This window comes from Mobula hypostoma, chromosome 2, assembly GCF_963921235.1.
Source record: "Mobula hypostoma chromosome 2, sMobHyp1.1, whole genome shotgun sequence".
Lineage (NCBI taxonomy): Eukaryota > Metazoa > Chordata > Chondrichthyes > Myliobatiformes > Myliobatidae > Mobula > Mobula hypostoma.
The window spans coordinates 48,476,707-48,495,459 of NC_086098.1; the positions used below are offsets into that span (position 1 = coordinate 48,476,707).

General features: G+C 42.0%; 1 protein-coding gene across 3 annotated transcripts in view; it reads left to right on the forward strand.

The window, feature by feature from the left end:
* The window catches only part of LOC134339868 (tudor domain-containing protein 15-like), a 115,110-nt gene that overhangs the window by 11,526 nt on the left and 84,831 nt on the right, over nucleotides 1–18,753 (forward strand). The window contains exon 1 of one of the 3 annotated variants that reach the window (XM_063036707.1): nucleotides 5,846–5,927. The exons of 1 other annotated variant lie outside the window; for it this stretch is intronic. The gene's annotated coding sequence lies outside the window, so the exon portion shown is untranslated. Of the gene's footprint in view, nucleotides 1–5,845; nucleotides 5,928–18,753 lie in introns of those variants that run through there. One more of the 3 variants, XM_063036674.1, reaches the window with a different exon arrangement.

Below are 18,753 nucleotides of genomic sequence, written 5' to 3' on the forward strand. Positions count from 1 at the left end.
GAATATTGAGAATCCATTCCTGCCCTGGTGCCAGTAAAGTCTCTGTAATGGCCACTACATCATAATTCTATGTATGTATCCAAGTTCCCAGTTCATCACCTTTGTTCCTGATGCTTCTTACATTGAGGTACACACATTTCAGCCTTTCTGCCTTACCGTCTTTACACTGTTTATTCTGCTTCTCTTTCCTCAAAGCCTCTCTGTATGTTAGATTTGGCTTTACTCCATGCTCTTCTTTCACTGCTCTATCGCTCTGGGTCCCATCCCCCTCGTAAATTAGTTTAAACCCTCTCGAACCATGCTAGCAAACCTACCTGCAAGGATATTGCTCCCCCTCGAGTTCAGGTGCAACCCATCCAATCTGTACAGGTCCCACCCTCCCCAGAAGTGATCCCAATGATCTAAAAATCTAAAACCCTGCTCCCTGCACCAACTCCTCAGCCACGCATTCAACTGCCATCTCCTCCAATTCTTACCATCACTGTCACGTAGCACTGGCAGCAATCCTGAGAACGCCAACCTTAAGGTCCTGTTCTTCAGCCTTCTGCCTAGTTCCCTAAACTCACACTTCAGGACCTCATCACTCTTCCTGCCTATGTCGTTGGTCCCAACATGTATCACGACTTCTCACCTATACACCTATATTCCGGTTGTGACTAACGGCAGCCCCCCCCCCCCCCACCGTCGGCCGGTCATCAGTGCAAAAAAGTTTGGGGACCCCTGTTTTAGACCACCCAATAGTAACAGGGACATCGAGGAGCAGATAGGAAGACAGCTTCTGGAAAATTGTTATAATAACAGGGTTATTGTGGTGGGAGATTTTAATTTCCCAAATATTGATTGGCATCTCCCTAGAGCAAGGGGTTTAGATGGAGTGGAGTTTGTTAGGTATGTTCAAGAAGGTTTCCTGACACAGTATGCCGATAAGCCTACAAGAGAAGAGCCTGTACTTGATCTGGTATTGCGAAATGAACCTGGTCAGGTGTCAGATCTCAGTGCAAGAGCATTTTGGAGATAGTGATCACAACTCTATCTCCTTTACCATGGCATTGGAGAGGGATAGGAACAAACAAGTTAGGAAAGCATTTAATTGGAGTAAGGGGAAATATGAGGCTATCAGGTAAGAAATTGGAAGCATATTGGGGCCCAGACCTTCTCACAATACTCCAAGTGAGGCCTCACCAATACTTTAAAAAGTCTCAACATTGCATCCTTGCTTTTACTGAATATTCTAGTCCTCTTGAAATGAATGCTAACATTGCATTTGCCTTGCTCACCATAGACCCAAATTAACCTTTAGGGAAATTAATCTTTAGGGAAAAATATACAAGGTCGCTCAAGTCCCTTTGCATCTCAATTTTTTTGTATTTTCTCTCCACTTAGAAAATAATCATCCCCTTTATTTCTTCTACAAAAGTGCATGACCATATACTTCATAACATTGTATTCCATTTGCCATTTCTTTGCCCATTCTCCCAATCTGTCTAAGTTCTTCTGTAGCCTCTCTACTTCCTCAAAACTACCTGCCCCTCCACCTATCTTCATATCATCTGCAAACTTTGCAACAAAGCCATGAATTCCATCTTCCAAATCATTGACATATAGCATAAAAAGAACTGGTCCCAACGCAGACCCCCATGGACCACTAGTCACCGGCAGCCAGTCAGAGAAGGCTCGCTTTATTCCCACTCTTTGCCTCATGCCAGTCAGTCACTGCTTTATCCATGCCAGGTAGAGAAGATGAGTGAAGGTGAAGTTGCAAGAGTGTGGCAGGTGAATTAAAGACAGAAGCAGGCAAACCGAGAGAATAAAAAGAGGAAAAAAAAAACAGATGGAGCAAAGTGGAGTGAAGGGAGTATGAAGATGGGAGACAGCTGATGGAGGAAGATAGGCGGGAACACAAAGCACTACCAGAGCTGGATTCTGATAAATAAAGGAGATGAGAATGACAATCATTAGAGGAGAAGAGAGCAGTGAATGAAAATTGAAAGTATATAGGTGTGGTTAGAGACGATTCCTGTGTGAGAGTGAGTGCACAAAACCAGGACGGGGGCAGGAAACAAAAATGGGTGAGAGGGACAGGGGGTTAGTTTGGGAAGGTGAACAAAAGGATAGACTGGATAACCTGAGGAGGGGGGAGAGAGGAGAGGGTTGTCAAAAATTGGAAAGCTTAATATTCATGCCATTGGGTTGTACAATACCAAATGGAATATAAGGTTTTGCTTCTTCAGTCAAGACCAGGGATAGACTAGTCAGTGTGGGAATGGGAATGGGAATGAGAGATGAAATCATCTGCAACTGGGACATCAGGGTGTCCACTGCAGACTGAGTGTGGTTATTCTGTGACACTGCAGTATTACTTCCTGAGTCTAGAACTCTGTGCACAACGAATAAAATGAAGCATTCCATTGCCTTCTTTATGGTTCTGTTGGCTTTTGTGGCCATTGCCAGAGAGCATTAGACTCAAGATTCCTCTGTGATCAATGCTAGTGAAGATCATCTCTGCCTCTATGCACTCTTCTTCAGCAAGGATTCCCATTCTGCTTTGATAATCCCTTCTCCCACCTCAAGTACTTGTTGGATCCTGATGCTTTTATGATCCAAAGGTTCTACAGAAGAATGAGGCATAAAATTTATTGCTTATGATAATTTTATTAAGACTAAAAAGTAGTGTATTCTGCTCATACAAGACTACTGACAACAGAAATTCTGTTGACAACAGTTAACCAATAGGATTTTCAGATTCAAGTAATGTGACACCTGCCACTGAAACCAAAAAGTTTCCAGTAAAGTACAGGCACAACTACATCCATTGGAAAACTCACTGAAGAATTCCATGTATATACTGTAGGTGATGATATAAAAACTCAAACAAGCATAGGGAAGTTAAACTACAAAAAAAATAACAATTCTACACCCCAATCCAACACACTCCTTCTGCTCTTAGACCAAAAGACCATAAGACACGGGAGCAGAATTAGGCCATTCAGCCCATCAAGTCTGCTCCGCCTTTCCATCATGGCTAATTTATTATCTCTCTCAAGCCCATTTGCATGCCTTCTCCTTGGAACGTTTGACAGCCTGACTGATTGAGAACCTATCAAACTCAGCTTTAAATATACTTAATGACTTGGTCTCCACAGCCACCTGTGGCAATTAATTCCACAGATTCACTCACCCAGGCTAAAGAAATTATTCCTCATCTCTATTCTAAATGGATGTCTCTATTATGAGGCTGTGTCATCTGTTCTTAAATTCCCCCATCATAGGAAGCATCCTCTCTAAAACTACTCTACTGCGCCCTTCCAACATTAGACAAGTTTCAAAGAGATTCCTCCCTGATACTTCTGAATTCCGGTGAGTACAGGCCCAACACCATCAAATGCTCCTCATATGATAAGCCTTTCAATCCCAGAATCATTTTTGTGAACCTCCTTTGAACCCTCTCCAATGTAAGCACATCCTTTCTTAGATGAAGGGCCCAAACCTACTCACAATACTCCAAATGAGGCCTCCTCACCAGTGAAGCCCTAACATTACATCCGTTTCTATTCGAATCCTCTCAAAATGAATGCTAATGTTGCACTTGCCTTTGTTACCACTGTCTCAACCTGCAAGTTAAACTTTAGAGAATCCTGTACAAGAACTCCCAAGTCCATTAGCACCGCTGATTTTTGACCATTTAGAAAATCAGTCTACTCTTTTATTTCTTCTCGTAAAGTGCGTGAGCATTTACTTCCCTACACTATATTTAATCTGCCACTTCTTTAACCATTCTCACAATCTGTCTAGGTCCTTCCGTAAACTCCCTGCTTTCTCAACACTATACCCTCCACCTATCTTCATATCTCCCACAAACCTGACCACAAAGACATCAATTCTGTAATCTGACCTTCAGCCAGAATAAGACCCATCCACCACTACACCACAAACTTCTATGGACAAATGAATTCTGAATTCCCTCCGACACCTTTCCCACCATTGCTGTGAAATTTACCAGCTTATAATTTCCAGGATTATCCCAATATCTCTTCTTGAACATCAGAACAACATAAGCTACTCACCAGACCTCGAAGATCTAGCTCTGTCAGTAGACATGGCACAAAAGAATATGGTCAAGGCCACAACAATCTCTTTCTAAAAGTTTGCTTTCTCCTTCTTTTCTCCAAACAAACTATTAAAAAACAGAGAAGATAACATTTATAAATGTTTTGGAGCTAAGGATAAAATTAAAAATTGAGATTAACTGATATTCCAGTTATTAACAATCCATAATACGACAATAACCATAATAAATTAAATGAAAAACCACACCGATTGGATGTTCAACCAGTGTGCAAAAGTCAACAAACAGTGAAAACACAAAAAGAAAGAAATAATAATAAATAAATAAGCAATAAATTTCGAGAACATGAGAGGAAGAATCGTTGAAAGTGAGTCAATAGATAGTAGAAACATTTCAATGATGGGGCTAGTGAAGTTATCCACTTTGGTTCAAGAGCCTGATGTTTGAGGGATAATAGCTGTTCCTGAACCAAATGGTGTGAGATCTGAGACTCCTGTACCTTCTTCCTGGTGGTAGCAGTGAGAAGAGAGCATGGACTAGGTGGTGGGGGTCCCTGATGATGGATGCTGTTTTCCCTCAATACTGCTCCATGTAGATGCACTCAATGGTGAGAAGGGCTTTACCCATGATGGACTGGGTCATGTCCAATATTTTTCGTAGGGTTTTCCATTCAAGAGCAATGGTGTTACTATACCAGGCTGTGATACAGCCAGTCAAATTACTCCCCACCACATGACTATAAAAGTTTGTCAAAGTTTTAGATGTCATGCCAAATCTTCACAAACTCCTAAAAAAGTAGAGGTGTTGCCATACTTAATTCATAATTGCACTTACGTGCTGGGGCCAGGACCAGTCTTCTGAAATTATAACACCAAGGAATTTAGTTACTGACCCTTTCCACCTCTGAACCCCTGATGTGGACTGGCTCATGGAGTTTTGGTTTCCTCCTCCTGAAGTTAATAATCAGCTCTTTGGTCTTGCTAACATTGAGTAAGAGGTTGTTATTGTGGCACAATTCAGCCAGATTTTCAATCTCCCTCATATACGCTGATTCATTACCTCCTTTGAATTGGCCTAAAATAGTGGTGTCATCAGCCAACTTGAAAATGGCATTGAATCTGCAATTAGCTACATAGTCAAAGGTGTAAAGTGACAAGATCAGGGTTTAAGCACACAGCCTTGGGGTGCATCTGTGCTGATGGTCACTGTGGAGGAGATATTGTTGCCAATCAGAAAAACTGGGGTCTGTAAGTGAGGAAATTGATGATCCAATTACACAAGGAGATATTGAGGCCAAGGTCTTGAAGCACATTGATTGTTTTTTAGGCCATTATAGTATTGAATGCTGAGCTGAGTCAATACAGAGCATCCTGATGTATGCATCTTTGCTCTCCAGAAGTTCTAGGGTTAAGTAAAGAACAAATGAGATAGCATCTGCTGTAGACCTGTTGTGCAAGTAGGCAAATTGGAGCAGATCTAAGTCACTTCCCTGGCAGGAGTTGATATGTTTCATCACCAGCCTCTCAAAACATGACATCACAGTGGATGTAAGTGCCACTGGATGATAGTCGTTGAGGCAGGTTATCACGTTCTTCTTAGGCACTGGTATAAATGAAGCCTGTTTAAAGCAGGTGGGTGCCTCAAACTGCCAAAGCGAGAGGTTAAAGATCTCAGTAAGCACTCCAGCCAGTTGACTAGCACAGGTCTTTAGTACAAACAACAGGAATTCTGCAGATGCTGGAAATTCAAACAACATACATCAAAGTTGCTGGTGAATGCAGCAGGCCAAGCAGCATCTATAGGAAGAGGTGAAGTCGACGTTTCAGGCCAAGACCCTTCGTCAGGACTAACTGAAGGAAGAGTGAGTAAGGGATTTGAAAGTTGGAGGGGGAGGGGGAGATCCAAAATGATAGGAGAAGACAGGAGGGGGAGGGATAGAGCCGAGAGCTGGACAGGTGATAGGCAAAAGGGGATACGAGAGGATCATGGGACAGGAGGTCCGGGAAGAAAGACAAGGGGGGGGGACCCAGAGGATGGGCAAGAGGTATATTCAGAGGGACAGAGGGAGAAAAAGGAGAGTGAGAGAAAGAATGTGTGCATAAAAATGAGTAACAGATGGGGTACGAGGGGGAGGTGGGGCCTTAGCGGAAGTTAGAGAAGTCGATGTTCATGCCATCAGGTTGGAGGCTACCCAGATGGAATATAAGGTGTTGTTCCTCCAACCTGAGTGTGGCTTCATCTCCACAGTAGAGGAGGCCGTGGACAGACATGTCAGAATGGGAATGGGATGTGGAATTAAAATGTGTGGCCACTGGGAGATCCTGCTTTCTCTGGCGGACAGAGCGTAGATGTTCAGCAAAGCGGTCTCCCAGTCTGCGTCTTTAGTACTTGGTGAGGTACCCCGTCTGGGCCGGATGCTTTTCATGGGTTCACTCTCCTGAAGGGTGCTCGCATGCCAGCCTTAGAAACAGAAATCCCAGGATCATTAGAGTCTGTGGGATGGTCAAAACAAGCATAGGAAGCATTCATCTGGAAGCAAAGCCCAGTTGTCCCCTATGTCACTTGATTTTACTTTATAAGAGATGATAGCATTCCACCCCTGCCATGACCGTTGAACATCCTTCGTTGATTCAAGTTTAGTCTGGAATTGCTACTTCTCCCATGAGATGGCTTTCCAGAGATTGTACCTCAACCTCTTACAACTTTCTTGGAAACTTGAATGCTTCTGATCTGATCCTCAACAGATTGCATTCTCATGGTTCATCCAGGACTTCTGATAGATAAGATTCTGAAAGATTTTGAGGGGAAACACTTACCTAAGTCCATGACAACAATTGTGTATCCATTAAGATCCACAAATGAGTCCTTGAACACAGCCCAGTCCACCAACTTGAAGCAATCCTACTGCCTCTGACTCCCATGATTAACTCTTTATTGACCTAATATCTGGAGCCTTGCTCTTTAGCCTCAGCCTGTATGCAGGTAGGAGAAGGACAGGCAAGTGATCAGATTTCCTGAAATGTGGTTTGGGCATCAATTAATAGGTATTCCTTATTTTGACCTGGTGTGTTGGGACCTCTGGTGCTACAGATATATGCTGATGGTAATTGGGCAGGGATTTCTTCAAACAAGCCCCAACTATGGTTTGACATTTTCAGTTTCTAGGACTTTTGTTTTTTTATTAGAGTTTAGCAAAATCAGTTATTCTTGGCTATTAGAGATATGTAGTAGTAGTGGTCATACTTTATTGATCCCAGGGGAAATTGGTTTTCGTTACAGTTGCACCATAAATAATAAATAGAAATGGTAATAGTAATATTACTATTAGTAAATAGTAGATAGTAATAGTCCTGGAAATAATAAATAGTACTAGAATAGTAATAGAAAATAGTAATAAATAATTGAATAGTAATATGTAAATTATGCCAGTAAATTATGAAATAAGTCCAGGACCAGCCTATCAGCTCAGGGTGTCTAACCCTCCAAGGGAGGAGTTGTAAAGTTTGATGGCCACAGGCAGGAATGACTTCCTATGATGCTCTGTGCTGCATCTCGGAGGAATGAGTCTCTGGCTGAACGTAATCCTGTGCCCAACCAGTACATCATGTAGTGGCTGGGAGATATTGACCAAGATGGCATGCGACTTAGACAGCATCCTCTTTTCAGACACCACCGTGAGAGAGTCCAGTTCCATCCCCACAACATCACTGGCCTTACGAATGAGTTCATTGATTCTGTTGGTGTCTGCTACCCTCAGCCTGCTGCCCCAGCACACAACAGCAAACATGATAGCACTGGCCACCACAGACTTGTAGAACATCCTCAGCATCGTCCGGCAGATGTTAAAGGACCTCAGTCTCCTCAGGAAATAGGGACGGCTCTGACCCTTCTTGTAGACAGCCTCAGTGTTCTTAGACCAGTCCAGTTTATTGTCAATTTGTATCCCCAGGTATTTGTAATCCTCCACCATGTCCACACTGACCCCCTGGATGGAAACAGGGGTCACCGGTACCTTAGCTCTCCTCGGGTCTACCACCAGCTCCTTAGTCTTTTTCACATTAAGCTGAATTAATATGAATTTTCACATTCATATACAGTCAAGAGATACAGTATGTCAATTCAGCATGTACAAGGTGCAACTCAATTGAAATTAGAAATAATATTTTAAAAACATCAGATTCATATTACCTTATTAACATTTAGTGCTGTTTATTCTATTAACACTACCACCATCACCTTACTGACTTCTGGATCCCAGAAACGAATGGAAATGTTCAGTTTGAAAGACGCAAGCAGTATTTTTAACATTTTTGGTGCATCACAAATATCAATTTGTCACATCCTCAAAGAACTCCAATAAATTAGACAAAGAACTCTCTCCTGTAAACTCACATTAATTCTGCTCAATCTGATTATTCTTTTCAAGAGTTTTGTTATCATCAACTTCATTATAGATTCTATTATTTCCGCTATCACTGATGTTAGTCTAACAGTGTAATGGTTCCCTAACTTCTTCCTTTCTCACATTTGTTGCCCTTCAATCCATAGGAACAATGTTGGAACCTTGGTGGAAGATAATCTAGTAACTGTACCACTACTTCTTTTAAAACTCTGGAAAGCAAATAATCAGGATCTTGAGATTTATCAGTTTAAGATCGCCAACTTCTCTAGTACTATCCTGTTACCGGTGTAGGCTTGGAACATGGACTGTTCTACGTAGCCAACAAAAAAGCAGGAATAACTGGGGCCCATGCAAGTGCCTGTGGCATCTTCATGATGAAAGGTTTTGGCCTGAAATTCCCTCCATAGTTGCTGCTTGACCCGCTGATTTCCTCCGGTATTTTGTGTATGTTCACAATACATTAGCACATTGTTAAAGGTGTATCCCTGCCACTTAGTGTGCAGTTCAAGACAGCTCTGTTTTGTCATTTAATATATTCTGGCTAGTTGTGTATTCAGGGAGCCATCCCTCAACACTGTAACAAAATGGGTATATTGAGGGCTGAAACTAAGCAGTATCTGATATACTATGGGAATTAAAGGCTGAAGGTGCTTGGAAATTTGCATGCCAATTTTGCTCTAATCTTACTGAATTAATTCCTGGATCTTAAGCAAAGGAGAGAAAAAAATGCAAGTGCTTCAGGGAGTCTTAAATTCTTCTTTGATGTATCTATATTCATGTTGCAAGTCATTGTAACTTGGCAAGGAATGTGTGGGTAAATAACATGAGGATTTCTAGATGTTTTGAATCTGCACTTGCACGTGTTTTGGTTTTTGAGGAGCCGTCAGCAGACAAATGTGTTGGTAGGTACTGGGAAAAAAGATCAGATTGCATCTTAAATGCTCTAGTACACTGCTTCCAATATTGTATGTATGAGGCCATTCCTTATATCTGGATATGCAAAGAGCAAGATTTCTGAAAAAGTCTTTAATAATATTCTTGTAGCAAAGTTTCTAGATTTTCAGTGGGTGTGAAGGTTATGAAGTTGATTAAGACAATTCTTCCATTTCTTTTCCAGAGCTCTCTAATTTATCTAAAAACATCAATGGGATTGTAATGCTGCAGCACAGTGAATACACAATGTAGTGACCAAACCAAAACCAAAACAACTGCCGCTGCCAGCGACTACAGATTTGTTATACTTGCATAATGCACCCTCACTCGAATAATAACTGCTCCAAAGGTTGAGGATATGCATCCATTTCCTTTATTGACAATTAGCAATCATACAGTTTTGAAGTAATGAAACCTAAGCATACCCAAGTATAAACTAAGTGTAACTAAGCATTATTGAGTGTGCAGCAAAAGATATGACGTCCACCATTCCCCAGGCTATCAACTGCCATGAACGAAGCAAGAATACATGATTTATTCACTTCAATTTTACTGCACCCCTACTCGTGTCTAGTTACCATAAATAACTTAAAAAATGCATAACATAAAACGCAATGCAGATAAAGAACAGATGCATGGCTTCCTATATTCCTGCCCCCCTATTATTATACTAAAATAATTACAGCTACATGCTACCAAGACACAGGAAACATGAAATCTCAATATTTACACAAATGTCCTCTTTTGGCAAGCAGCCTATGCTCGATTGAGATATTCTACTGACAAACCAGATTGTTCCTCTTGACTGCATTCAGGGAAATCTGTCTTGAATTGCTGCTGCCAAAGCTCATTTAAGTTCTAAACCGAAGTCACATTAACTGCCAGCTCTGGCTGAGTTTTGTCTCTTCTACCACCATGGTTGCCTTTCAATGGTCCATTAGTAGTCCAACCGAGCATTAACTTGATTGTATAGGATCCATCATTAAAATCATGAATCACTTGCAGCTGCACTAATGCCTTAGGTGCATTCATCCCTATCAACAGCTCAATTTCTGACTCAATTTCCAGCAAATAAGCATGCTTCAGGTGAGACCATTCCTTAAGATCTCTGTGACAAAAAATGTTCCCTTTATAGATGGGCATACATTCCCCTGTATACACGTTAGACAGCTCACAATAATCTTCACTAAGCCAGACACTTCCAATCCTGAAACGACGTAGCTACTCACAACGTTCTCTTGATCCATGGTGTATAAGAACATTAGAAAGTTTTTGACAAGAACTGGCCATTCGGCTCAACAAAGCTTGCCAAATTCCTAATCACATTGTGTGTTGAAATAACTACTGAGTTTAGATTTCAAAGTCTCTAAGGTACTACTCTCAGCTACACAACTAAGTAGTTTGTTCCATGTGTCTGCAAATTGCTTTGTAAAGGAGTGCTTCCTGATGTTAGTCTGAAATCTCCCCTTTACCAGTCTCTGCCTATGGCCCTGTGTCCTTGATGATAAATTAATTTTGAAGTAGCAGCTGGCATCCACTTTACTTATACCCTTAATGATTTTGAACACATCTAACACGTCTCCTCTTATTCTAGGTCTACTTAGGCCAAAAAGATTTAATTCTTTTAATCTTTCTTCGTAGATCATACCCTGCAAACCTGGAATGAGTTTAGTCACCCTTCTCTAGACTCTCTCCAGTGTCTTCACATCCCTTGCACGAATGGAGACCAAAACTGTACACAGTATTCAAAGTATGGCCTCACAAGCATATTATACAGATTAAGGAAAATATTTCTTGATTTGAACTCCACAGAGCCCAGCATTCTATTAACTTTCCTAATTGCTTTTGTCCATTGTCTAGATATTGATAGTGATGAGTCTACCAGGATAACCAAATTCTTCTCATACAGTGAACTTTCTACCTCAAGACCCTGCCCCCATTGTATATTTATATCTAATATTCCTACTCCTTATATGTAATACATTACATTTACTTACATTAAATTTCATCTGCCATTTATCTGTCCACATTTAGATTTTGTTTAGATCTAACTGTATTGATTCTGCTGCCTAAATGTTATTACCCCATGCCCCTAATTTTGTGTCATTGGCAAACTTTACTAATTTATTTGTTATAGAACATAGAACATAGAAATCTACAGCACATTACAGGCCCTTCGGCCCACAATGTTGTGTTTACCATGTAACCTACTCTAGATACTGCCCAGAATTTCCCTAGAGTATAGCCCTCTATTTTCCCAAATTCCATGTACCTATCTAAAAAGGGTCTCTTGAAAGATCCTATTGTATTCACCTCCACCACTGTCGCTGGCAGTACATTCCATGCACACATCACTCTCTGTGTGAAAACTTACCCCTGCTATCCCCTCTGTACCTACTTCCAAGCACCTTAAAACTATGCCCCCTCATGTTAGCCATTTCAGCCCTGGGAAAAAGCCTCTGGCTATCCACATGACCAATGCTCCTCATCATCTTAATGTGCTTATCCAAATCATTAATGTAAATTAAAAACAGCAGTGGCCCCAAAACCAATCCCTACAGAACCCAGTTTTAACATCTAGGTGTGAAAATTATCCTCTCACTATAACTTGTTGTTGTCTATATTTGAAACAATTCTGCACCCATTCACACTCCTTACATTGAATGTCTATCTTTTGTAATTTGATTATTAACCTCTTGTGGGATACCTTGTCAAAAGCCTTCTGAAAATCCAAGTAAATGATATCAATTGCTCTACTGTTATCATAAATTTTAGTTGTCCAATCATAGAACTCGAACATATTAGTAAAACATGATTTCCTCTTTCTAAAACCATACTGGCTTTCTGCTAACATGCCTGTTCTTATCCACTGCTTTTCCACCTCATTCTTTATTATTGTTTCCATTATCTTGCCTGTGATACACATTAATCTTACTGGTCTATAGTTACAGAATCAGTGTAGTCGCCCTTCTTATATACTGGGACAACATTAGCCCATTGGCAGTCCTTAGGGATTTCACCAGTCTTCAATGACTTTTGAAAAATATATGTTAGGGGTTTGTATATATAATCACAGACCTCTTTATGTACACTTGGATATATGTTGTCAGGCCCTGGAGATTTATTAACTTGCAGCCGATTCAGCTGAAGCAGGTGCTCACTTTCTAAGATCTCGAAGTCACTTAAAGCAATCTTACTTTTCTTTACACTTACTAGCATCTTCACAGGTAAATACTGCAGCAAAATCTGAGTTAAGAGTATCCATTATATCCTTTGCTGCATAACTTGACACCATTATTCCAAATACACTTGACTTCCTCCTTAACTTTTCTTCCACTGCTAAAGTATTGAAAAAAATCTCTTAATGTCAATTTTATCTTTCTCAATCTGCCTTTTGGAAATCAAAATTTCCCTCTTGACTGATGCTCTCATATTTTCATACACCCTACAGTTAACAGCATTACTATTTTTTCTGTATTCTTTATATAGCTGTCTTTTCTTCAATAATTTTTATGATTATCTTTATTCATCAATGTAGTTGATCTACTGTTTTTATTGCTTCTCCAACCTTGGGGTAAGAACATTTTCTGCACTGTGTGTATTACCCCCATGGCTCATCAACTGATTCAACATCAAGCAGTTCCTTCCAGTTTACTTTCTGAAGTCTTTGCTGTATCTGCATAAACTTTGCCTTTCTGAAATTCAATTCAATGGCTTTGGTTTTTACTGATATACTCTCCCAAAAAACTTCAAGACTAACAATGTTATGATCAGTAGTTCCGAAAGGTTCAACAACTTCTGCACTCAAAATTCTATCCAGATTGTTACAGAATATCAAATCTAGACAGGCCTCCCTTCTTGCTAGTGCACTAATACACAGGGTCAAAAAACAATCATTCGCTAACTCAATGAATTCACTTTCCTGTAATCCATTAGTCACTAGGTTCTCCTATTCAATATTCGGGAAATTAAAGTCACCCATAACTATAACATTACCCTCTGAACTTGCTTTTTTAATATTTTAGTATCATTGTTTATTGAAATCACTGTTAGCATTAGGTAGTCTATAATATACACCCAATGTTATTCCTTTTTCCTTATAGCTTTCAATTCTCACCCAGATATCTTCAGTAAGTCTCAATTCATCTCCTATCATAAGCAGCCTCACGTTTAAATTCTCTCTTATATATATGGCTACTCCTCCACCTTTACAATATTGCTTATCTTTGCTAAGTACTGTATATCCATTAATATGAAATTCATCACCATCCTTTAAGGTCAGCCAGGTTTCAGTCATTGGTATTATATCATACTTGCATATGATTCCAGATCATTTATTTTATTCTTAGTACTTCTTGTATTTACATAGGCCATCCTTAGTCTAAATATTACTGACGTTATTTATCCCAATTCCGACGCATTTTTTAATATTTTTGAAGCCTATAATCAGTTTATATCCTAATATGTTTTTCTCCACTAAGGTGTTTAAACAGATGAGCCTGGCCTGTTCTAAGTTCCCTGCACCATGGCTCCCCCCACCCCCATTCCCTAGTTTAAACAGAATGCATTGAGCTTGTTCATGAAGCTCACTGTGCAGAACACTGCGATCCTTTCTTGATCGAGGAAAGGACAAGTAACCACTGCTTTGTTTCCCTTCTTAGACTTCACTTGAACTGCAATTATAAGAAGTTAACAATCATGATCACCAGCACCCGTAAAGCCATTAAATACCAAGGTGGTACTTGCTGCAGTGTTTACTTTATTAACGGCTTGTTTCGAATCTGCATCTTTTTCATTAGAGCACATATGAAGTAGGCTGGGATGTTTGCCACCACACACCTTGCATGAAAGATGCTTCTTGCAATCTTGCTTAAGTGTCTTTTATACAAACAACAAAAGCAGATGCCATTTCCTTTCAGAAAGGTAACCTTCTCCTTCTGAACCTTTTTTTTAACCAACTTACACCACGAATCCAAAGCATATTCACCCTGGCAGTACAGGCAAACCTTATCATTAATTCCAGGCTCAGTTTTTGCTTTACTTTTAACAGGAGCCACAGTAGTGACAAAGCTGCTTCCTTTAACCTTAGAACAAATTCATGGTCTAGTTTTGTTCATACCTTTACTTACTGGCGGCGATGTTGTCTTGTATACTTTCCCAAACACTGGGTGTGTAGCAATCTTTACTTGCCTTTCAATAAAATCAACAATGCCAGTGAAAGTATACTTACGGTTGTGCCTTTCTTGTAGTTTACAGTCCACCAATCTCCATTTTTCCCAAAGTTTATCGGGCAATTTATTTATGACAATCCTCATATTAGCAGGCATGTCCAACTCACGATTGTCCTGCATGTCTTCCATGGCATTGCAAAGCAGCCTCTAAGAAGAAGACTGTAGTCTTGAAGAGCTTTCACATCTTCCAATTGAATATGTCGCCAAGAAAGAGCCTTTTCCATGTGGCTGCAGCAATTTTGTGCTCATCACCACAATATTCCTGGAGTAAAGCTGGGGCATTTAGATATTGTTGCTCTGAGCTGGCCCACTGGCAACTTTTCACAAGCTCTCTAGGGTAACCTTCAGTGAACTGTTTGAGAAAATAGAGATGGTCCCCATAATTATCAGTCTTGCCTTCAATGCTATTCTTGAAAGCCCTCATAAATGAATCATAATGCAATGGATCAACATCAAAGACATGAATCTCTCTTTTAGGCAGAGCTGCAATGATTTGTTATTGCATCACTATGCATGTTATTTCTTTTTACGTCCTTATGGCCTCCAGCGCAGCATTTAGACGCCGCGCCCCAGTGGCCTCAATGACTACAGACCGGTGGCATTGACCTCCCACATCATGAAGACCCTGGACAGACTTGTTCTGGAGCTGCTCCAGCCTATGGTCAGGCCACAATTAGATCCCCTCCAGTTCACCTACCAGCCCCGACTAGGAGTTGAGGATGCCGTCATCTACCTGCTGAACCATGTCTACACCCACCTGAGCACTGTGAAGGTCATGTTTTTTGACTTCTCCAGTGCGTTCAACACCATCCGCCCTGCTCTGCTGGGGGAGAAGCTGACAGCAATGCAGGTGGATGCTTTCGTGCTGTCATGGATTCTTGATTATCTGACTGGCAGACCACAGTACGTGTGCTCGTAACACTGTGTGTCCGACAGAGTGATCAGCAGCACTGGGGCTCCACAGGGGACTGTCTTGTCTCCCTTTCTCTTTACCATTTACACCCTGGACTTCAACTACTGCACAGAGTCTTGTCATCTTCAGATGTTTTCTGATGACTCTGCCATAGTTGGATGCATCAGCAAGGGAGATGAGGTTGAGCACAGGGCTAGGGTAGGAAACTTTGTCACATGGTGTGAGCAGAATTATCTGCAACTTAATGTGAAAAAGACTAAGGAGCTGGTGGTAGACCCGAGGAGAGCTAAGGTACCGGTGACCCCTGTTTCCTTCCAGGGGGTCAGTGTGGACATGGTGGAGGATTACAAATACCTGGCGATACAAATTGAAAATAAACTGGACTGGTCAAAGAACACTGAGGCTGTCTACAAGAAGGGTTAGAGCCGTCTCTATTTCCTGAGGAGACTGAGGTCCTTTAACATCTGCCGGACGCTGCTAAGGATGTTCTATGAGTCTGTGGTGGCCAGTGCGATCATGTTTGCTGTTGTGTGCTGGGGCAGCAGGCTGAGGGTAGCAGGCACCAACAGAATCAACAAACTCATTCGTAAGGCCAGCGATGTTGTGGGGATGGAACTGGACTCTCTGATGGTGGTGTCTGAAAAGAGGATGCTTCCAAGTTGCATGCCATCTTGGACAATGTCTCCCATCCACTACATAATGTACTGGTTGGGCACAGGAGTACATTCAGCCAGAGACTCATTCCATCGAGATGCAACACTGAGCGTCATAGGAAGTCATTCCTGCCTGTGGCCATCAAACTTTACAACTCCTCCCTTGGAGGGTCAGACAGCCTGAGCCAATAGGCTGGTCCTGGACTTATTTCCTGGCATAATTTACATATTACTATTTAATTATTTATGGTTTTATTACTATTTAATTATTTATGGTGCAACTGTAACAAAAACCAATTCCCCCGGGATCAATAAAGTATGACTATGACTATTTTATCATCTGAAGCATGAATGTCATCATACTGTAAAGTAATCTTTTCTGAAACACACTGTGCTATTGGATACGGATATTGGTACAGGCTGAGGGTGAGTATCCTGAACTACCTCTTGGGGTTCAAAACCGTGGTCCACGTGCATTTGTTCTTCAGATGTATCCCTGCTGACATCAGGAAATGCAGGGTTTTCTCTGTTCCATGTCAACTTAGGAACAGTGAGTGGATTTAACAAGATGTTTTCGCTCACTGGACAGCCACTTGCTAGATTTTTTTTTGTTTTTGGCACCATTCTTTGTAAACTCCAGAGCCATAAAAATCCCAGGAGATCAGCAGTTTTTGAGATACTCAAATCACCCTGGGTGGCACCTAATTAATTAACAACATACATCAAAGTTGCTGGTGAACGCAGCAGGCCAAGCAGCATCTGTAGGAAGAGGCGCAGTCGACGTTTCAGGCCGAGACCCTTCGTCAGGACTAACTGGAGGAAGAGTGAGTAAGGGATTTGAAAGTTGGAGGGGGAGGGGGAGATCCAAAATGATAGGAGAAGACAGGAGGGGGAGGGATAGAGCCGAGAGCTGGACAGGTGATAGGCAAAAGGGGATACGAGAGGATCATGGGACAGGAGGTCCGGGAAGAAAGACAAGGAGGGGGGGGGTGACCCAGAGGATGGGCAAGAGGTATATTCAGAGGGACAGAGGGAGAAAAAGGAGAGTGAGAGAAAGAATGTGTGTATAAAAATGAGTAACAGATGGGGTACGAGGGGGAGGTGGGGCATTAGCGGAAGTTAGAGAAGTCGATGTTCATGCCATCAGGTTGGAGGCTACCCAGACGGAATATAAGGTGTTGTTCCTCCAACCTGAGTGTGGCTTCATCTTTACAGTAGAGGAGGCCGTGGATAGACATGTCAGAATGGGAATGGGATGTGGAATTAAAATGTGTGGCCACTGGGAGATCCTGCTTTCTCTGGCGGACAGAGCGTAGATGTTCAGCAAAGCGGTCTCCCAGTCTGCGTCGGGTCTCACCAATATATAAATGGCCACATCGGGAGCACCGGACGCAGTATATCACCCCAGTCGACTCACAGGTGAAGTGATGCCTCACCTGGAAGGACTGTTTGGGGCCCTGAATGGTGGTAAGGGAGGAAGTGTAAGGGCATGTGTAGCACTTGTTCCGCTTACACAGATAAGTGCCAGGAGGAAGATCAGTGGGGAGAGATGGGGGGACGAATGGACAAGGGAGTTGTGTAGGGAGCGATCCCTGCGGAATGCAGAGAGAGGGGGGGAGGGAAAGATGTGCTTAGTGGTGGGATCCCGTTGGAGGTGGCGGAAGTTACGGAGAATAATATGTTGGACCCGGAGGCTGGTGGGGTGGTAGGTGAGGACCAGGGGAACCCTATTCCTAGTGGGGTGGTGGGAGGATGGAGTGAGAGCAGATGTACGTGAAATGGGGGAGATGCGTTTAAGAGCAGAGTTGATAGTGGAGGAAGGGAAGCCCCTTTCTTTAAAAAATGAAGACATCTCCCTCGTCCTAGAATGAAAAGCCTCATCCTGAGAGCAGATGCGGCGGAGACGGAGGAATTGCGAGAAGGGGATGGCGTTTTTGCAAGAGACAGGGTGAGAAGAGGAATAGTCCAGATAGCTGTGAGAGGCAGTAGGCTTATAGTAGACATCAGTGGATAAGCTGTCTCCAGAGACAGAGACAGAAAGATCTAGAAAGGGGAGGGAGGTGTCGGAAATGGACCAGGTAAACTTGAGGGCAGGGTGAAAGGTGGAGGCAAAGTTAATAAAGTCAACGAGTTCTGCATGCGTGCAGGAAGCAGCGCCAATGCAGTCGTCGATGTAGCGAAGGAAAAGTGGGGGACAGATACCAGAATAGGCACAGAACATAGATTGTTCCACAAACCCAACAAAAAGGCAGGCATAGCTAGGACCCATACGGGTGCCCATAGCTACACCTTTAGTTTGGAGGAAATGGGAGGAGCAAAAGGAGAAATTATTAAGAGTAAGGACTAATTCTGCTAGACGGAGCAGAGTGGTGGTAGAGGGGAACTGATTAGGTCTGGAATCCAAAAAGAAGCGTAGAGCTTTGAGACCTTCCTGATGGGGGATGGAAGTATATAAGGACTGGACATCCATGGTGAAAATAAAGCGGTGGGGGCCAGGGAACTTAAAATCATCGAAAAGTTTAAGAGCATGAGAAGTGTCACGAACATAGGTCAGA